This window comes from Panthera leo, chromosome E1 (genome assembly GCF_018350215.1).
Source record: "Panthera leo isolate Ple1 chromosome E1, P.leo_Ple1_pat1.1, whole genome shotgun sequence".
Lineage (NCBI taxonomy): Eukaryota > Metazoa > Chordata > Mammalia > Carnivora > Felidae > Panthera > Panthera leo.
In genome coordinates, this window is record NC_056692.1 from 49,548,910 (window position 1) to 49,571,220 (window position 22,311).

The 22,311-nt window shown below is 44.7% G+C and overlaps 1 long non-coding RNA gene across 1 annotated transcript; it reads left to right on the forward strand.

The window, feature by feature from the left end:
• The first annotated feature begins 319 nt into the window (after positions 1–319).
• On the forward strand, positions 320–9,749 carry LOC122207049. Its single transcript, XR_006196650.1, has 4 exons — positions 320–463; positions 6,899–7,042; positions 8,740–9,014; positions 9,099–9,749. It is a non-coding gene; the product is annotated as an uncharacterized LOC122207049 (long non-coding RNA).
• Positions 9,750–22,311: the final 12,562 nt, after the last annotated feature.

Here is a 22,311-nt window from a genome sequence, read left to right on the forward strand (position 1 = left end):
GCCCCGCCCGGCCCTTCTTCGCTCCGCCCCGTCCCCGCTTCGCTCCGCCCCCACGCCCGGCCCAGATCCTCCGGCGCGTCCGAGCCAAACCGGGCAGCTGAGGGGGTGGGGTCCCCACCCTCGGCCGCCATTGGCTATGACTCCACGCCGCCGCGCCCCCTTGGCCAATTGACGACAGCTGTGGGCTGGACCGCCCTGGTAGCGACCCGCCCCCAGCTCAGCGACGCCGCTCTCCATTGGGCGAAGGAGGGTGACGCAAGGCTGCAGGCCACGTGGTAGTGTTTTCATTGCCAGAGGCTGCGAAGCGGAAGTCCGGAAGAACCAGTGCAACTGAGGCCCGACCTGGTGGCCACCTTCTGGCATCTGCCGTGGAGCTGCGGCTGAGGGGGCGGGCGGACGCGCTCCGTCCCACTCCACCCAAACCCCTGTCGCGTGTAGCTCTCCGTCTATTAAACTTACAGAGGTTAGTAGCGTGAGACGCCAAAGCCCCACCCTTTTACAGAGTCTTCAAACTGCTTTGAGAAAAGCCAGACAGATCGCATGTTACCTTCCCGGGTGCCCTGCTGTTGAGAACTCTTTCTACATGCCCAGCGCTGTGCTAACCGTGTATGTTATCTCTTAGAATTCCTATAAAACAAGAATATATACTTTCTGCCCAATTTTAATAAGGAGCAACTGAACAATTAAGTAATCTGTCTGAAGTAACAGAATAAATGGTAGAATGTGGATTTGTCTCAACTCAAGCTTCGTGCACCAAGAAATTCTCCTAGGGAATTTGGCAAAACCTATCTGATCTATAATTGGAAAAAAAAAAAAAAAAAGGAAGAAAATGTCTATAAGGTGGCGTGTTTGATGAAAGGGATGAGGTCTTGAAGATGGCACAATTCAAAACTCACATATTTGAGATAAATCCTGACAAGTCTCTCTTCCCAAGCTAAATTCACGTTGCCGTGTAGAATACCCAACACACTTTATAAATCAGTAGCTCTGCTGGCTTTGGATTTATATAATTCTTGATAAATTTTTAATTCATGCTTTTCAAGTTGAGATGGCATTTTAATTGTTATACCGCAGTATTTCAAATTGGCATTATTAAAATGTATTTTGTGACAAAGCTATGTATATGTGTGTGTGTGTGTGCGTGCGTGCACACACACACACACACACACACACACACACACTTTGGGAGCTTGGACCTATAATGGATGAGTGAAGCACATTATTTCATTTAAGCTTTTCTAGTTGCATATCCAGTTTGGGTTTTCCAAAATGCAAATGTAACAGTTTGTTCAGTTCACGCTATTATTCTTTCTCTCAACTGATGGTAAAATAGTTTAGCTGATAGATCCGCGGATGCTCTTCAGTCGATTGTGAGGTGTTGTAGAAACTATCGTAAGCGAAAAGAGCTTCTGTTTGGATGCTTTAAGTGCATCATCTTTGTAACCTCTAAGATCAGAAGTGCTTCTCACCACCCCCAGCTCAGGCATTTAGAAAACCAGGAATCTGGTAGGCTAGGTGCTCCGTTGTTTGGAAAATTCAATAAAGGACAGAATAAATTCGGTTTGTAAAGTGGAAGTTGTTATTCTCAACAGTTCGGACTTTATAGGCTAGAGTTGGGAGCTGGTGTTAGTGTTTGAGTAGGAGCGTTTCATGATAAAAGCCGTGTTTTAGGCAGATAAACTTGGCCAGGGTGTGCAGAACAGATTAGGAGGGGAAAAAGCCTCGGCCAATGTGAAATTCTAGGAGTAAAGGGATATGAGATGCGAACTATTGCATGGCAGCAAGGCTAGAAAGTTGAAGACAAACCCAAGTGAAATTTTTTTTCTGTTGAAATATATTTGACATATAACATTGTGTAAAATGAAGGTGTATAGCATGTTGATTTGACATTCATGTATTGTAATATGATTGCCATTGTGGCTATAATTAGCACCACTAACATGTCACATGAAGAGCTATTTTGAGGCAATGCTGTCCCCTAGAAAGGTAACAAACCAAAGAAAGAAAGAAAGAAAGAAAGGTAATGTCAACCACAGATGTGAACCCCATATGTAATTTAACATTTTCTAGAAGCCACATTTAAAAAGATAAAAAGAGATAAGTAAATTAATTTTAATAATATCTTTAACACAAGATGTCAAAAATCTCATTTTAATGGGTCGCCCATGTGAAACTATTAATGAGCTAGTTTATTTATTTTAATTAATTAATTTTAATCAGCTAGTTTAAAGTCCTATTTTTTTAGTGTAGGTATTTAAAATCCAATGTATCTTTTTCACTTAGAGCGTATCTCAATTTAACCTAGCCACCTTTTAAGCGCTCATGCGGCTGGTAGCTATCTTATTGCCCAGTAAAGTTTGGGGAGAATAAACCACAGATCGTAGCTGATGGGGGAGGGGTGGTATAGCAGAGAAGAAGAGGGAAACGTCCACGCTGATTCCGTAGTTAGGATCGCCGTTGGGAAAGTGGAAGCTCATGGTGCTGCTTTCAGAAACCAGATATTTGGGCAGGTATTTAGGGAGCGAGGTGAACTGAATGCTCATTGGAATTCCAGTTCAAGCCTAGAGATGTACGTCCGGGGAAAAAACTGATCATCTTTCCAGCCCCACCCTTCGTGAATGATCCCCCTTGTATGTTTCCTACTGAGTTAATGGTCCACCACCCACCACTACCCATGTGGAAATAACATTCCAGGGCTGCCTCATCTGGTTTTATTTTTTCCCAAGACGATACAGAAATCTGTATTTTTATATAAATAAATTTAACATAACTATTTATTTTATATAAACCTATATTTTATGTAAAACTTTAAAAGGTTGATGACCGATTCTTATTTTTAAAAAAACACTGTGAAGGCCAAATTAAATATACGAGCTGGCTGGATGTGGTTTGTGGAGGTCCAGTGTGTGACCTCTGTGTGAGGCATAATTCCCAGAAATTTACTGGCATAAACATCTAAAGAAAAGGCTGCAAATAGATTTGAAGGTGTTGGATTCCTTTAATATCAGGCTGATTTTTCCTTTTCTGAGTCCTAGTTCTAGGTTCCGTGGGAGAGGAATCTCCTGATTTATTTATTTTTTTTAAGTTTATTTATTTTGTGGGGGAGAGAGAGCATGCACGTGTGCACGTGAGCCAGAGAGGGGCAGAGAGAGAGGGAGGGACAGAGAGAGAGGGAGAGAGAATCCTAAGCAGGCTGGGCACACTGTCGGCACAGAGCTGGGCTCGGGGCTCGATCTCACAGACCGTGAGATCATGACCAGAGCAGAAAAAGAGTCGGACGCTTAACCGACTGAGCCACCCCGGCGCCCTGAGGACACTCCTGATTTAAACCCTGGGTTTATGGCATCCTAATCCTTCCACATTCTTGGAACAGAAATTTCAACACTACATAACAGGAGCCGAGGCTATCTGGAGGAAGAGGGGAATATGACACTTCACCGCAGGAAAAACAAGATTTCAGCTTTTTGCCTTTCTTCCAATTGAAATTTCCTAAATGTCTATCTTTTCTCAAACAAAATGTCCATTACTTCTGGGGAAACAGTAAGTCAGCAAAATCCGGAAGAATAAAGCTGAGCTTGGGAATCAAGTGTTCTTGGTAATATACAAAATTGCAGGCCACAATTCAGCTAGTGGGGAGACTTCCTATTTGTTCAGCAATCAGGTTGTAATTTTAAAATGCTGATTAGGGAATGCATAGGGCATGAACAGGGGAAGTTGGAAATGGGACATCCTGTCTGATGCAACCCTCATGTCACCCAGTATGGTTGCCCATAACACCCAACTGGCTATAATTAGAGTAAGTACGAGGTGAGCAAATACCACTCCTGTCCACTTCTTCTTTTCATCAAATCCATTCTGTTTTTATAAGATCAAACCACAGGGCATAGCTCCTTTTCCTTTTCTGATGCGTCTCAGCACTCAGAACGTGAGCTGAGAAAGAGTAGAACCGGAATAGACAAGCGTATGGTAGTACTTTGAGAAAAGAATAAAGGAGAGAGATTCTGGGGACAGTGTAGAATAGGTAAGACTTGGGGGGGTAGAGAGAGGGAAGGGTGATGTGTCGCAGGCTCAGGGAGTCAGCCCTACCGATCTGGGGTAGAAGGTAAGGGGTTGAAATGTAGGGTAATTTCTGGGAAAGCAGGTGATCCTGTCAGATTGGCAAACAGGAAGTGTCTGGCCAGAGGTATGGCTAAACAGCAGGCACAGTTGGGCTTTTTTGTTACTAATCATAGGCACAATCTGTGTGGTAAAGCACGGCTGCCATGAGTGAACAGTTCCTATTATGTGCCTTTGCTCCCCAAATGGAACCATTATTTCTGGTTTTATCAGTTGAAAAGCCAACAGCCGTTCTAATAGTCCTTGACTTCCATATTTCCTCTCAAGAGCAAGAAACAAGGGTACTTCATTAAAGAGTGAACTGCAGTGTCTTTGACTGCATTCTCTTTCCCAGCTCTCTTATTTCTGCTTCCAGAATAATCTTCTAGAACACTGAGGCAAAATTACAAGTTCTCCATAAATACTTGCTGATCGGCTGACGTTCACAAAGACAGTAGCTTTCTGTGTGTGCATTTGCAGACATAACTTGAGCTAACCATCTATTAGTCAAGACGATGCAGAGAGGAGGTTCATCATGGAGTTTTTGTTCACTGGGACATCTTAAGACCAGCCAGGATTGCAGAGAAGTGTTCATCAGGTCAACCAACTGCCCCGACTTAAGTTTTAGAGTATAAATATAGGTGATATCTGGAAATGGAAAGCAAAGCTTTATAGAAAGCTTGGCTTGAAACCTCATACCTCTTCTCATTTAATGTTTATTACCTGTCCTGTCCCAGGGATTTTTATCCCCATGGCACAACTGCGTAAACCAAGGTTGAGAGATGTTGGATAAGTTGCTCAAGGTCCTAGGGCTGTTTGCGATGGAGATATAGTTTGCCCTCGGTCCCTTCTACTGTATTTCCAGGTCACCCCGTGTTCCATGCTTCCTCTCAGACTGCTCAAAGCTGGGAACAGAACTGGCAGTGTAACCTGAACTCCATTCTCTAAGGAGACAGAGAGGCAAGGGTGGAGGGAAAGAGACAGGCTTATGCCAAGAGGGCCACGGGCCAAGTGTAAGAGGCAGGGCACCTTTTCAAGGGGGGCAAAGCTTTGCTTATGCTTGCCATGGGTATTACTAGAAGTATCTAAGAACCTCTTTTGCTCCGAGGTAAAGGGTTAGTTAACCTGCGCTCATGGGCGAGGGTGGCTAGTTCGTAAGTGGTGCTGTGGGACTCTGAGTTTCCTCCTGGCTAGAGAGAGAGTGTGAAGAATGGTAACCATTCCTTGGAATTCTTCACTTCTAGGGAAAAGGGGATTTCAAAGGCCATCGGTAAGAATCCCACGATTCTTGGTGAACAGTGCCATCTAGCGACCTGCTGTATTTAGTTCCAGCCCGGTAGGGCAACCTTGTAGGAAAGACTGGCTTCACGAGACACGGAGAGCTAATGACAAAACCGTGGAAGAGGAGTTCCAGGCTCTCCTGTGTTCTTCCAGAACTTCTTTCCTGTCTATACATGGAAGATACAGACACCTCACTCACCACTCTCTTGCAGAAGAAGTTTAGAAGGGGGTTGCCCATGCATTCATTTGACACATTTTTATTCAGTGCCTGTTATGCGCCCGCCATGGTTGCGGGTCCTGGGGATGCGCCATGGGGAAAATTAAGTAAAAATCCCTGCTTGTATGGGCACAGAGACCAGAGACAAGAAAAAACGGAATGGAGAGTATCTCAGATGGCCATGAGTGCCAAGGAGAAAAATAAAGCAGTTGGAAGGGCTGTGGGAGGTGTTGGGGAGAGGAGGGCTTGATAAAGAGTAGGAAGGGAAGGTGTCGCTGGAAGGTTCCATTTGAACAAAGACCTGAAGGAGAGAAGGGAACATGAGGGGGAAAAGCATTCCTGGCAGGAGGAACATGGAGGAGGCAAGGGTGGATGGAGGAGAGAGAAGAGGGGCAGATACATAGGAAAAGAGGTCGGAATGGTCATGCTTGGGCATGTGGAGGAGGGACGAGAAGCCACTGGATATTTGGACTTATATTTGAACAGAATCACTTAGGCAGCTGTGCTGAAAACAAATTAAAGGTGTCTTGGGAGGGGCGCCTGGGCGGCTCAATCGCTTGAGCGTCCGAGTTCAGCTCAGATCATGATCTCACAGTTTGTGAGTTCGAGCCCTGCGTCGGGTTCTGTGCTGACAGCGCGGAGCCCGTTTCAGATCCTCTGTCCCCGCCCCTCTCTCTGCACCTTCCCTGTTCACTCTCTTTCTCTCAAAAATAAACAAAACATTAAACAAAAAGGTGCCCTGGGAGATTCACAGTTCCCTTTAGCACATTTAAAAACTCCACAAACCCCAGTTTATTGTTTATTTAACGTTGTTTAACGAGGACTTTCCAGGCTTACACAGATCTCTTTCTTCCCGCAACACCCACTACCTTCTTGCGGGACCCGAGAGACAAAAGTCAGCGCTGATAAGCAGACTGTGATGTTCCCGACAGTCATAAATGACGCGAGCCCAAAGCCAACAGAAAGCAGTGATTTTCCCAAGGCCACACCACAACTGCAAAGGAGCTACCGTTGAGTGACTAATTCTTTCTTATCAGTACCTTCCGCAGATTCGCTCCATTCCTCCGTTATGAAACCACGCCACTTCACGGCCACTGGCAATCCGGGCCCGATTCCTGTATCCCCTACCCTTCCCACCTTAGAGTCACTTAGCACAAACCCAAAACCCCACAAAAAAAACCCCTTCCTACAGCCACCGTGGTTCATTTGGTGTACGTTTTCCCTTGCTGCACCACGTGAAGAAAATGAACATCGACTGGGTGAACCTGGCGATCTTGACCTACAGCTTTATCTATCTGCCCCTAGGATTTTGTAGATCAAAGTTTAAGAAGAGCCGGACAAAATAACGACTTCCTACCATCATATTCTTTGAGTCTAAGGCAGAGATACCGTGCCCCGCTAAAACGTCTTGCGTACCAAGTGGAACACAATGTCTGGTCCATGAAAGTGGTGAGAGACTATATTGCCAAATAATTTTTGAAAATATGCTGGATGCTTCATAGCAATGAGGTTCTACGGTATGTGACCTTTGGTGTCTGGCTTCTTTTACTTAGCATAACGCTTCCAAGGCTCATCCAGGGTGTAGCCTGTATCAGTATTTCATTTCTTTTTACGGCTGAATAATATTCCATTATATGTATTACCACAACTAATTTGTCCATTTGTCAGCGGGTGGACATTTGAGTTGTGTCCACCTCTTGGCTGTTGTGAACAGTGCTACTATGAACACGTGCGTGTGCGTGATTATTTGAGGACCTGTTTTCGATCGTCTTTCCGTTGTACCTGTGTTCAATATATCTTGGAATGGAATTCCGGATTATATATATATTTTTAAGTTTACTTGTTATTGAGAGAGAGAGAGCGCGCGCACGCAGGAGAGGGCAGAGAGAGGGGGAGAGAGAGAGAGAATCCCAAGCAGGCTCTGCACCATCAACACAGAGCCCGATGCAGGGCTCGAACCCACGAACCATGAGACCACGACCTGAGCTGAAGTCAGACGCTGAACCGACTGAGCCACCCAGGTGCCCTGTATATTTTTTTCTATATATTTAACTTTTGAAGAACTGGCAAGACTGTTTTCCACGGAGGCTGAGCCATTTCACATTCCCATAGCAATGAACGAGGGCTCCGATTCACCATTTGTTACTTGCTGTTTTTATTTTTCACGATCGCCATAGCCATCCCCGTGGGTGTGAAAAACACTGAGATTTTATGCCATGTCTGCAAAGTTGCAAGCTCTTGGGACATCCGAGTAGCGTTGGGTCCCCCAGTGCTCGCAATGAACCAAGGCCGTGCTGTATTTTCAAGGCTCCCACACCCATTCCGGGTCACGCTCTGGCAGGTGGGCAACAAAGCTTTGTATCGTATGGAAAGTTGTTCAGCTTCAACACATACAGCTGAAATGTGAGTCCAGGGTGGGGCCAAGTCAGGGGAACAATCTGAGGCAGACCCTGGGCTGCCCTTTCTGGCTTGTTCTTTCCATTCTTTCTTTTTTTAATTTTTTTTTAATGTTTTTATTTACTTTTGAGACAGAGACAGACAGAGCGCGAGCAGGGGAGGGGCAGAGAGAGGGGGAGACACTGAATCCGAAGCAGGCTCCAGGCTCCGAGCTGTCAGCACAGAGCCCGACACGGGGCTCGAACCCACAAACCGTGAGATCATGACCTGAGCCGAAGTCGGACGCTTAACCGACTGAGCCACCCAAGGCGCCCCTGTTCTTTCCATTCTTATCGTTTATTCTCCTAGCTAAGACCCCTTGATGTTGGGACATGGTCTTCAGATACCCCAGGACATGATTACACCCCAGCTTCCATTCAGCTGGGGCATCTCCATTCTGCAGGTTTCTTGTTAGGGTGAGAACAGTGCTAATCACGTCACCAAAGACGCAAAGGACAAGGTCCTTTGGGAACCGGAGCCCTTTGCTTCTTTAAACTGGGAAGATCCTGTGGGTGTTTCAGGGGCAGCTGATATCTGGGCATAGGGTACGTTATAAGGGGTCGAGAGAGAGAGAGAGAGAGAGAGGGAGAGATCCAGGATCATTGGTGGCGAGGTAATAGTTGAGGCCACGAGAGGAGGTAAGATGCAACGAAAAACGTGTCAGTTGGTGAAGAAGTGGGCTGAATGTCCTGGTATTCCTTTAATTTTAGGAACACTACCAGCAAGGAGGCTGGTGCTTGTGCTGAGCCGCCTTCAGCAGTTCCACGTCCCACATTGCTGATGAGTGAGAGCCTCTGTTATAAATGGAAACGTGAACCGGCAAGCGCCCACCGGCTAACGCTGAGCCCACCAGCTCATTTTGCTACCTATTATGCACGTGATCTGCGATTTTGCGTACGGATTGCAAATATGCGCGAGGAATAGGAAGCTGGCGTGTTTTCCAAAAACGAGACGGAGCGTTTTCGCTGCTGCGTGTCTCAACCGGGTATGGCTTCGACTTTTCATCATTTCTCTGAGGTCAGAAACAGCCTTCGGTGGGCTTCTAATTTTTTTTTTTTTTTTTTAATAGAAGTTTGGCTCCCGAGACTGTTTCAGAGCCTTTAGGAAAGATACCAAGTGGACGAGACATGTCTGAAAATTGATTTAAAGTGGCGACTTCCTAGGCCCTCCTTCTCCTCTTTCTCCGTAGGCGTCTGTTCCCATATGTGGAGGTTTAAGTCAGCCTCTATCTACAGATGACCCTTGTCTGACCTCACTCTCTGGAATGCTCTGCCTGCCTCTGTCTTTCATGCCAGAGCACATCAACACTACCTTCTGCTGGCATTCCTGATAGGATCTCTTTCTCCCGAGCTCTTGAAAGAATCCTGCTTCAGCAACTCTAGAGAATGGTGGGAGAGTCGGTCTTTAAAAACAGATTTATCCCATAGCAAGGACAGGAATCACTTATTTTGCACCACTGTGTGCATTGACTCTTCTTTTCTCCCAATCCATGAACATAGTATAGATTCTTAGGTCCCCTTGACCCAGGAATGCAGTTTCCCATGCCTACATAGGCCAAGTCCTTCTGTGCTCAGAGAATCTAATTACGTTAGCCTGTGTATTTTCTTTAAAACGGTTATCACAACCTAAAATTACCTTGTTTATTTGCTTACATATTCACTGTCTATCTCCTCTATCTGGAAAGTAAACTCCATGAGAGCAGGGTCTTTTTTTTTTTTTTTAAAGAAAAGTCTTTTTTAAATTATTTCTTTATTTTTAGAGAGAGAGAGAGAGAGAGAGAGTGCACATGAGCAAGGGAGAGAGGGAGAATCTAAAGCAGGCTCCACACTCAGTGTGGAGACCAACTCTCAGGTCTCCATCCCATGACCCCGGGATCCTGATCTGAGCCAAAAGCAAGAGTCAGACACTCAACCGACTGAGCCACTCAGGCGCCGTGAGAGCAGGGCCTTATGTGTCTTCTCCCAGCATCCAGAGCAATGCTTGTCCACATAATAGGTGCTCATGGAATATTTGCCAACTGACTGACTTACAGAATCAGTCGTTAAAACATCATACGAAAATTAGCTTTCCATTAACTCCTTCTAAGTGTCATTTCCTTGTCTCTCTTGAACGATGATATTGTCCAAATGGAGCTAGCATTGTGACCAAATACCAATTAACTATGTTAGTGGCTTTTGAGATTTGGGACCCCCTTTACACCCTTAAAAGTAGTTGAAGACCCAAAGAGCTAGTGTTCATGTGAGTCATATCTGTCATTATTCAGTGTGATAGAAATGAAAACTGAGAAGAGTTCAAAATATTTATCTACTAATTCATTAAAAATAATAAACCCATTATATGTTAACATTCATACCATATTTTTTTTTGTTTCTCAAATAAACAAAATAACAGGGACATGAGAGGCATTGTTTTACTTAAGAAAAAAATTTTTTAATGTTTATTTTATTTCTGAGAGAGAGAGACAGAGCATGCGTTGGGGAGGGGCAGAGAGAGAGGGACACCCAGAATCCGAAGCAGTCTCCAGCCTCCGGGCTGTCAGCACAGAGCCCGACGCGGGACTCGAACTCACAAACCTCGAGATCATGACTGAGCTGAAGTCGGACACTTAACCGACTGAGCCATCCAGGTGCCCCAAGTATTGTTTTACATTTAAAAAAAATCTTTTTAATGTCTGGCTTAGTAGAAGACAGCTGGATTCTCACATCTGTGTCCTCATTCAATCGGTGATGATATCACACATCACGTGGACTTGTAAGAGAATAGGAGTGAAAAAGGCAAACAGTATCTTAGTGTTCTTTTAAAAATAGTTTTGACTTTGCAGATGCCCCAAGAGACTCTTGGGTGGCCCCAGAGGTCTTCGAAGCACCCTTTGAGAGTGAATGACTGACATTAACAGAGAGGAATACTTTTCTTTACCTTTGAACCACATCACCTTTAAACACTGTATTCGCCCTGTTTTCTCCCTTTGCTTAGCTTACTATTAAAATGTTTATATTCCGGGACATCTGGGTGGCTCAGTCGGTTGAGTGCCCAACTTCGGCTCAGGTCATGATCTTACGGTTGGTGAGTTTGAGCCCCGTGTCAGGATCTGTGCTGACAGCTCGGAGCCTGGACCTGCTTCGGATTCTGTGTCTCCCTCTCTCTCTGCCCCTCCCCTGCTCACACACACACACACACTCTCTCTCTTTCAAAACAATAAACACTAAAAAAAATTAAAAAAATAAAACATTTATATTTCCCGAAACTGTATCATTGCCGTGGCGGCCAAGATGCATAGTGGGTGATGAGTGACGGAAAAGCAAACCAAAAGTTAATACTTTGTTACACTCAAGACACATCCACACGCAAACAAGAACAACAATAATAAAAACATATACCTTTACTGAGCACAGACTCTGTGCTCCCTATTTTCCAAAGATTATCTCTATTTTTTATAATAACATTTGCAGGTAGGAATTATTAACCTCATTTCAAAGATAAAGAAATGGAAGCTCAGAAAACTTAAACAATCTGTCCAAGGTCACCAAGCTAATGAGTGACAGAGAAGAGATGGACATATTCAAGCCTCTTTTACCATCAAATGTAGGTGAACACAGTAGGGCGGCAAAAACCCAGCAACAGTGAGGAGTTCACGGTGAAAATTCACCTTGCAGGTTTGTACAAAAGAATCAAGGAATCAAACAATGCAGTTTTTAAAAAAAAATTTTTTAAGGTTTATTTATTTTTGAGAGAGAGAGAGAGAGTGTGAGCGTACAAGTGGGGGAGGGGCAGAGAGACACAGAAACAGAATCTGAAACAGGTTCCAGGTTCCAAGCTGACAGCACAGAGCCTGACGTGGGGCTCGAACCCATGAACAGTGAGATCGTGACCTGAGCCGAAGTTGGACGCTTAACTGACTGAGGCACCTGGGTGCCCCTGCGGTTTTTTTCTTTCAGTGATGTACAGCTGAAGAAGTTAATGCACCTTTTTGTGATTTGAAAGGAGTACATTTACAGGAAAAGATTGGAGAGCAATGAAATGTGCCTCAACAGAGGACGGGTTACATCAATCGTGGTACATTATAGACGGAATACTATGAAGTCATTAAACAGAGTGAGGCAGCCCTTTCCAAGTGTATGATATGTTGTTACGTGAAAACATAAGGGAAGCGCTGGTCTATTTCTGTTTTTAAAATGCGTGCAGTCTTGTGCCCGCGTAGCTGGTTTCTTCCGTGAACCTGATGGAGGGATGAACAGGAGATAGTTTACTTTTCTGTAATCAAACCCCCTTCAGATGTGGCATGGGTAGATCCCCTGACTTTTCAAGTCCTTCCGGAGAGTAGATGTCCCTCTCATAGCCAGTTCAAAACCGTCAAGCTTCTCTTTTCCTCTTCCCTGCCTTCTCCTCCCCGCCTCACCCCTGTTTTCTCCCGAGTTGGGGGCCAGGAGAGGGGATTAGTGAGAGAAGGGTGAAGTCTTCATCGGTGACATCCCAGGGCTTCTTTCTTGCCTAACACTTTCCCATTAGGGCACCTTAAAAAAATTTTTTTTTAATGTTTATTCATTGTTTTCTTGAGAGAGAGACAGAGCGTGAGCAGGGGAGGGGCAGAGAGAGAGAGAGAGAGAAGGAGACACAGATTCTGAAGCAGGCCCCAGGCTCTGAGCTGTCAGCACAGAGCCCAATGCGGGGCTTGAACTCACAAACTGCGAGATCATGACCTGAGCCGAAGTCGGACGCTTCACCGACTGAGCCCCCCAGGCGCCCCAGAGCAGCTCCTCAGATGTCTCCAAAAGCCTGTCTCTCTCATGGGTCCCATGTGTGGGACCTCATGAGGGGCTCTCGTGGGACCCTCTACGTTGCCTGGCTCCTGACTTGGCTGATGCGCTCTTTGGCAGACCTCTGTGGCTCTTCTCAGCCCATCCACAGCCTCGTTCTTCTGTCACACTGGCAGGTGGCAGGTGGGGCCCTTCAAGGTGGCTCCAGCCTTGATAATCCCTCCGGCTTCTGTTACTCGGGTAACCCACGGCTGGGGTAGGGACTTCCCCACTGCTACCCTCTCTCCCCTAATCCTGCCTGTGGGAGGCAGGCAGTAGGCTCTGTGTTCACATCTTTTCCTCCCACATTCTAGGGGCCACAAGCCAAACTCCCAGGGACTTTCCTGCTGTCCCTGCTCAGGCAACTCTAGGGTGGGCCTGAGCCTTTACAGGGCAACAAACCTTCCAACCGGGGCCAGCTACATGATTTGCAGGACCCGGTGCAAAATGGAGACTCAAGGTCCCTTGTTCGAAAAAGTGGGAAAGGACGCTGATAAAATCACTAAAATATAAGGCTTTGTCCTAAAAATATTATTACTTATAAAATATAACAGGGGTAAGAAAGGTACTTGCGTGTCAACATAAACTTACAAATGGCAAAAAAATAACATTTCGATGCCAAAATTTTACGTAACGCAATAAATGATAAGCTGTTTATGTGATGTCTTGAGTGATCATTCAGTATTTCTGGCTCGTTTTTATACAAATTCATTTATTAGGTCACCGAAATTTATACTGTTAGCAATTTCATTTTTAATTGTGAAATTGAAAGCGATGTCAGTCACTCAGGGCAAATGCCAGGTTGTAAATGATTTTTCATTTTGAGGATTATTCTGCGGATGCAAGTTTCATGTTCTTGTACGACCTCCATGAGTTACAGGAGATGTCAGGGGAAACATTCAAAATGTCAGGTGCAGACTTACATTTGAACTTAAATTCAGGGGCGCCTGGCTGGCTCAGTTGTAAGAGCATGTGACTCCTGATCTCCAGGTTGTGAGTTCAAGCCCCATGTTGGGGTAGAGATTCCTAAAAAAAAAATAAACTTAAAAAAATAAATTTAAATTCAGACTTACACAGAATTAATTAGTACGGAGAGCTAGAACCCTTGATTTAGCTACTGATCTGCCAATATACCAATCAACTGATCTTTCTTGGAAATGCATTGTCGGTTTCTGGAAAGATGGAGAGAACTGGAAGTGTTGATTTCCCACTCCCGAAGCCTTTGAAATTGGAGGAATGTGGTAGGGGGGAGCTTACTCTTTATTTGTATGGTTTGCCACTATTTGTCTTTTTATTTTTATTTTTTTTATAATTTTTTAATGTTTATTTTTGAGAGAGAGAGAGTGTGCACGCAGAAGGGGCAGAGAGAGAGAGAGAGAGAGACAGGCAGACAGAGGATCCAAATTGGGCTCTGAGCTTTCAGCACAGAGCCCGACACAGGGCTCGAACTCACAGACGGTGAGATCATGACCCGAGCTGAAGTCGGACGCTCAACCGACTGAGCCACCCAGGCACCCTGTTATATTCATTTTACAGTATACGTAGTTAGGTATGGTTTAGCATTCTTCAATTCAGCTGAAAAAATGTAAAGCCTGGAAAATTTCTAGATTTAGAGCATTGGGTCAGATGAACGCTGCTTTTTTTTCCTCAGCTATGTTTTTGGAAAGGTAGAGTCCGCTGTCATTTGGTGCTGTTTTTAAAATGATGAGGTGTGCTTCCTCAGGATTGAAGAGGTTACTTCCTGCGTTGGACATCCGTGCATGTACAGGAGGAGGTGAGGGCTGGGTGACTTGGACAGCGGGGTCCCAGGGGCCTGCTTGATCCCTGGCTGCCTGATGTCACGCATAGTGAGAAGGCTGACGGCCAGCGGGAGGGCAGGGCTGTCTCCGGTCGCATGATGAATGTTCAGCCGAGCAGGATGTCAGGTGGTTCAGCAGAATGTTCAACCTCCTGCAGCCCCCCATCCAGCCTCTCAGCCAGCTTATCAAATAAGAACCAAAGGACACCAACCTTCAAAATCAAAACACCCGAGTTTTCCTCTGTGCTTAAAGAAGTAAACAAAACATTTAAAAAAAGGTCTCAAAAAATTCCTACATCTAAATTAGATGTATTTCTTTTTTTTCTAATGTTCATTTATTTTTGAGAGAGGGAGAGAGAGAGAGAGAGAGGCAGAGAGAGAGGGAGAACAGAGAATCTAAAGCAGGCTGTCTGCGAAAAGCCTGACATGGGACTTGAACCCATGAACCGTGAGATCATGACCTGAGCTGAAGTCAGGTATTTAAGTGATGAACCACCCAGGTGCCCCAGACTAAATATTTTCTAATTTCCACTATGGTGATGTATATTTATATTTATATTTGTATTTTTATTTATATTTAAGGAATATTTCAAAATTTCTAAACATGTCAAGCTGTTGTTACTATCCTTCAAGTTGATTTCAAGTTTTGCAGAGAACATGGTGATGTGATGTGGAATTTTTGGGTCGCTTGATTTTGTTGACGCCCTACCTTTGCCGCCTAGTGCATGTGTGTGTGTGTGTGTGTGTGTGTGTGTGTGTGTGTGTGCGCGCGTGTGTGTGTGTGTCTCTTGGTCAATTCTGGCAAATGTTCTATAGTGTTTAAAAATAATGTCAGTGTAATAATTGTTGGGCGCAGAGCTCTCTCCCCAATATCGATTAAATCAAACTTTTCAGTGACATTGTTTAAATCTTGGATCTTCTTGATAATGGTTTGGGCCAATTTTGGATTATTTTTGTCATTTGATTTTGTACTTTTTATCTGCCTTGTTTGCCTACCCGTCTGTTTCTCTCATTGATTAATATTCATGACTGCCTACTCCACCCCCTTTTAACCTATTTTGATTTGGAAGTTATATCTCTTAACTATGCTTTTAGACATTATAGTGTGTTTTTTGTAAAGCTTATTTTTTATGTATTTTAAATGTTTTTAATGTTTGTTTATTTTTGAGAAAGAGACAGAGTGCAAGTGGGGGAGGGGCAGAGAAAGAGAGGGAGACCCAGAATCCGAAGCAGGCTCCAGGCTCTGAGCTTTCAGCACAACGCGGGGCTCGAACCCACAGACCGTGAGATCACGACCTGAGCCGAAGTCCGACGCTTAACTGACTGAGCCACCCCGGCGCCCCTAAGCTTATTTTTAAAATTTTAATCCAGATGAAACAATCAAAGGCTACAAAATAACTTATAATGAGAAGGAACAGACCCATACCTCACATCTCCTCATCTTAAGCTCACACACCATGTGTATTTACTTCCAGTCTCTTTTCTTTTGGGTGCTCCTGAATTCCGGATTCTTCAGTATATCTAAGTAACATGCCCTGTGTTGTTTATTCATTGGCAAATTTTAGACATTGCTTTTACTTGTCTTGGGGTGAGAGTGGAATCTTAAATCCCCTCTTCCTCCATAATATAGGAATATTAAAATCCTCCCTAGTCAGCTTTGTATGTGACACCAGTGGTCATACCGTAAGCCTTTATTTCTTTTCCCGTCATGCATAAAATCTCACAGACCATCAGGGGATATTAGATACCCTTCTATTCACCACTTCCTGCTCATTTAATTCTCTTCCTTTGTCTGCTGCATCTTTACTTTGGTGTTTTCTGACGTTGCTTCATAACGATCATGTAAATTTTGTTCTCATCAGGACCAAGACTTGGGGTGCCTGGGTGGCTTAGCTGCTTAGCATCCGGCTCTTGACTTTGGCTCAGGTCGTGATCTCACGGTTCATGGGTTTAAGCCCCGAGTCAGGCTCTTGTGCTGACAGCCGTGGAGCCTCCTTGGGCTTCTCTCTTCCTCTCTCTCTGCCCCTCCCCTGCTCTCTCTCTCTCTCTCTCTCTCAAAAATAAATAAACTTAAAAAAATAAAAAGAACCAAGACCTACTGTACGACTACATTTCCTATTATTATTCAATTATGATCTTTATGTCATCTCATGGAGAACCATCCAATAACTTAGGGAAACAGAGAAGCTTGTCTTTGAGTCCTGGATAAAATTGAAAATCTCCTCTGAGACCCTGAGATTTCTAGCCTGTACTGCAAGTGGGTTTGGACCTCAAATGTACATTAGCTGAGTTGTCTGGGAACCTTGAACTGATGCATTAACATTTTTTTAACAAGTTTATTTTTAAGTAATCTCTACACCCAATGTGGGGCTCAAACTCACAATCCCAAGATCAAGAGTTGCATGCTCTACTGACTGAGCCAACCAGGTGCCCCAATACATTGACATTTTAAAAAGTCCCAGGATAATGATATCGCTGGGGTACCCAGCAGAAGAAATGAGAAGCTCCCTGCAGGGACACTCTATAACTCAGGCCACAGAGGATTCCCACAGATAGCTCTACGCAGAAGATGAGCTCACAATAGAATATTAGCACGCAAGAACTTTGGATGACATAGCAGTATGAAAAGGACTTTCATTTACATACGTTTACATAAGGGAAGACATTAAAGAGAAAATCAAAACTAAGGGTAAATAACCAAGACCCTAGAATTTTAAAAGACTGATGTATTTTTAAAAGAATCAACTAACTTCCAAAAATGAAAAATAGGATCATTGAAATGACAAACCCGTAGACTGGTTGTACAGACAGCATGTTAAATGCAGAAAAAGAGAACATTTGGGGAGTCAGGGTGGCTCGGTTGGTTAAGTGTCCGACTCCGGCTCAGGTCACGATCTCACGGTTCGTGGGTTCGAGCCCCGCGTCGGGCTCTGTGCTGACAGCTCGGAGCCTGGAGCCTGCTTCGGATTCTGTGTCTCCCTCTCTCTCTGCCTCTCCCCCACTCACATTCTTTCTCTCTCTCTCTCTCTCTCAAAAATAAATAAAACATTAAAAAATGTTTTTAACATTAAAATGAAGTTATTAAAAATACACACACACACGCACACACTATGGGGTGATGGATATATAAACTAGCTTGATTGTGGCAATCATTACATAAGGTATACTTATATTAAAACATCACATCGGACACCTGAAGTGTGTGCAGTTTTTAAATGTCTAGGAAGACAGGTCAAGCTCCACACAGTCGGAGAGTCAGAGACCATGACTGATCCCACTGCCACAGAGAGTAACCCATGCCAAGTGACCTCCCGAACCAGCCCTGACGGAACAGGATATTATCCTTAGACCTCAGAGTGACTCCGTCTGCTTGGATTATGTTGGATTCGTACAGCGGGAGGTTTGCTTTGTAAAAGAGAGAAGGCAAAGTTAAAAGAAGACACCTGTTACTTCCCCTGAGTTAAGCCCTCTAGAAATATTTCCCTTAAAGCGACCGCTTGTTATTTTGACACTTTGATCTTTTATTCTGGAGGCGGGACCTTCTAAACCTCCCTACTTCTCTCTCTTTCTCTCTCTCCGTTTGTAAAAATGGCGGTGATGCCTGTACCACAGAGGCAATGACTTCATTTTGCATCCACAGCTTTTGGACACTGCGTGAATAAAGGAGGAAACGTTCCGATTATTCTTGCAAAGCCTAAAAGCGCTACGTTTTCATCGCTTAAAACATTGTGTTCGTGTCACTGATTCTAAAGATATACACTTTGAGCTCAACAATCGAGCCCTTCGGTCCATAACATATTTAGTGATTCAGTGAACCCTGGATTGATCAAAATGAAAGAAAAGATTCTTTCAGGAAACAGCCCACTTTGCAATCAATTTCGCATTAGTCAGACTGATGTCTGGGCTAGGCAGAGAAACCCCATGAGACTTTTTAAAGGTCTGCCTGATTATGAAGTCTTGAAAGCTAATGGCTTTCCGGGGGACTGTTCTATGAAAATCATCAGGCTGAAGTCTGCTATAGTGCCAGGAGACACGAGCTCTCGATTAGGAAATTCTTCTTCTTCCTCTTCCTTTTTTCTCCCCCTCCTCCTCCTTCTCCTCCCCCTCCTCCTCCTCCCCTTTTCCTTTTAAATAAGCTCTTCCCCTCTCTCTTCCTAGTAGAAGAATATATTAAGCTCACTGTAGAAAGTAAGAACATAATGTGGCTGTACTTTTTCTCCAGAATCCAACTGGAGTTTGAAATCTGCCTCTGCTGCTGACTGCCTGTGACCTTGCAGAAGTCACTCATCTAATACACCTTAGCTACCTAAGGGTTAACGGGTATGCTAATACTGGTTACCCTCCAGAGCTGATGTGTGGCTTTCATAAGACGATCATGCACACAGTACGTGCCAGGCACGTGGTGAGACCTCACAACATGGCTTTATTAATAAAAGTCACAAAAACATAACTAACTAAAAACTGTCGGTAATGCCACTGCAGGGAGATAAACTGTACCTCCAGGTACAATTCTATGTTCTGGAGTTTTCCCATGAAGGTCACCAAATTAGTTCATCGATATTTATTTAGACCAACACTATGCTATGCAGTAAGAGGCATGTAGTTATAATTTAAGTCAACATTTTCTGACTTTCTCTTGTGCTAGTAATCTAATATTCATCCATTCATCATTGAAGCATTCAAATATATATTTTTTAGCACCTTTCATATGTGAGATACTGTTCTGGGTATTGGAGGCATTACAGTGATCAGAATGAAAACCTGGGCTCATGAAGCTTACATTCCTTTTTTGTTTGTTTTAATTTTTTGTTTTTTTAAGTAAACTCCACACCACACGTGGGGCTCGAACTCACAACCCCAAGATCAAGAGTTGCATGCTCTACTGAATGCACCAGCCAGGCGTCCCTGAAGCTTACGTTTCTGTGTGTGTGTGTGTGTGTGTGTGTGTGTGTGTGTGTATGTGTGTGTATTAGAGGAGAGAGAGAGAGGGAGACAGAATAAACAAACTAGTAAGATATATATAATATGTCATATAGTGATAAATACGGAGTAAGCGAGAATATGAGGGGTCAGGAGGCATTTGAGCACAGGTCTGAAGGAGGTGGGACAGCAAATCCCTAGGCTGTCTGGGAAGTCACTCTGTTCAGTGGAGGGAAGAACCACCCTGAGGCAGAGGTGAACTGGGCTTACTGGAGCACCAGTCGAGGACGTCAGTGTGGCTGTGGAAATGCACGAGCAGGATGGCAGAAGGGCTCAGATCAGAGGCTGACAGCAGCCAGCTCCCAGGGGCTGTGGGTCCTGGCAACCCTTCTCGGCCCCACGTGCAACCTCGTTGGCCTGTGATCGGCTTTGACCGAATTGCAAGAAGGACTGGCAGGTGTCCCTCCTCGGCAGAATCTTAGAGAGCCAGCATATGCTTCCCCAACATCTATTTCCTTCTGCCACAGTCTTCTACAAAGAGGTCACGTTTTAAAACCCGAGTCTTTTAAAACCCTGTGTGAAGACAGCAGGCGACCAAATTTCAGGCCATCTGGTGGAGATGTGTGGTGGGAGCGAGAGAGAAATGTTCACAAGGCTGCTTCTCCAGCCTGTTTCGGTCTTGAACTTGTAGTTGTGAAGAAGCACTTTACGTAATATTTTTTAAAGTCACAATTGTCCATATCAGTAAAACTAAGTGGGGAGAAACCCTTGCAGTAGCCTTGAGGGGGTCACTGCCTCCATTATGTCATTAGCTGTCCCACGGGTCTCCCGGCCAGGCTACTTTCTGCACTGATGCCAAAGTGGTGTTTCAACCTGCAAATTCATGATGTCCATTTCCTATTTAATGTCGTTCAGTGGAAAAGTACAAAAATATACGGCGAGTTTGAAGAGACCGAACATCAAAAATATCGACGGGGAATTCTTCATAACATTGTGCGATATTTTCTTGGTGGTAGGGTTGTGGATGATTTTAAATTTGTTTTGCATTTTTCCATATGAGAATTTTTTAAAAATATTTTTTAAATGTTTATTTATTTTGAGAGAGAGTGAGAGTACATGTGCCTGTGAGCCGGGGAGGGGCAGAGAGAGAGAGAGAGAGAGAGAGAGAAGAGAGCACCTGATGCGGGGCTCGATCCCACAAACCAAGAGATCATGATCTGAGGCAAAATCAAGAGGCAGATGCTTAACTGACTAAGCCACTCAGGTGCCCCAAACTATGTGGATTTTTAAAGCATTCTTACTATTGGGACACCTGGGTGGCTCAGGTTAAGCGTCTGACTCATGGTTTCAGCTCAGGTGATGATCTCTCAGTTTGTGGGATCGAGTCCCACGTCGGGCTCTGCTTGAGATTTTTTCTTTCTGCTCCTCTTCCACCTGTGCTCGCTCTGTTCTCTCTCTTGGAAAAAAAAATCCACATAGTTCCCTCCCACCAAAAGCCCTTTACTGGCTCCCCTGTTTCTAGTGTGGTGGATTCAAGGTGGCCAAAGAACTTTGGTGCTCCTTCACTGAGAAGTCAGGTTCAATGCCCTTCCCTTTGTATCTATCTGGATGGGTTGAAGTCATTTGTTTGACCAAGACAATGTGGCAGGAATAATGTTTGGGCCTTCAGGGTTAGGTCACAAGAAGCTGGTCAGCTTTTGTATGGTGGTCTCAGTTCACCCTCTGGGAGCTCTGGGCCATCATGGATGAAACCCAGCATCTCGAGACCTCCATGACGTAAGTACCCCAGCCAACAGCCCCAGCGGGGTCCATTCATTTAGTCCTTCCCACCATGGCAGCAGACATGTGGGGGAAACCATATGAACCCTTGAGACCAGCCCATTCTCTGGCCGAACCATCCCAGTCGATACCGCGTGGAGCGGAAGAACCACCCAACTGAGGTCTGCTGAAAATTCCTGATCCACAAAGTCACGAGAGAAAATACAGTGATGGTTGCTTTAAATGTTGGGTTAATTTGTTAGGTGGTAATACCCGGGATTGTAGCAGACAAGGAAAGGCTTCTTAGCAGGACTAAGGTCCTCCCTGATCTGGCCCCGCCTACCTTTCCTTTCACTTCTTACCCTTCCCCTCCTACTGTGCTCTCCTGTGATCTCAGATTTCTTTTTTCTTTTAATGTTTATTTGTTCTCGAGGGGGGAAGGGGCAGAGAGAGAGGGAGACACAGAATCCAAAGCAGATTCCGGGCTCTGAGCAGTCAGCACAGAGCCCGACGCAGGGCTTGAACCCAGGAACCGCGAGATCTCGACCTGAGCTGAAATCAGATGCTTAGCTGACTGAGCCCCCCCCAGGCGCCCCATATCTCAGATTTCTTGTAGGTTCCTCAACCCACCATGGTCTTCACCCTCTGCGCCTTTGTCCCTGCCTGAGCTCCTTTTCCCTTTTTTAAAAAAGAGTTTTATTAAAGTACAGTTGCTACCAAAAATCCCCACAAAACTACACATGCTTTATATATACAATCTGATGGATTCGGACATCCACATATACCTGTGATGTTACCACCACAATCGAGGCAGTCAACATATCCATCACCTGCCAAAGCGTCCTCGTGGATGTGCGTGGAGGGTAAGCATGCTTAACTCACTATCTACCCTCTGAATACATCTTAAAGGGCACAGTACCATGTTGACTCCAGGCACGATGTTGTTTGTACACCAGATCTCTAGAACTTATCCCTTTTGCAGGATAGAAACTTTACACTCATCAAGCAAAATC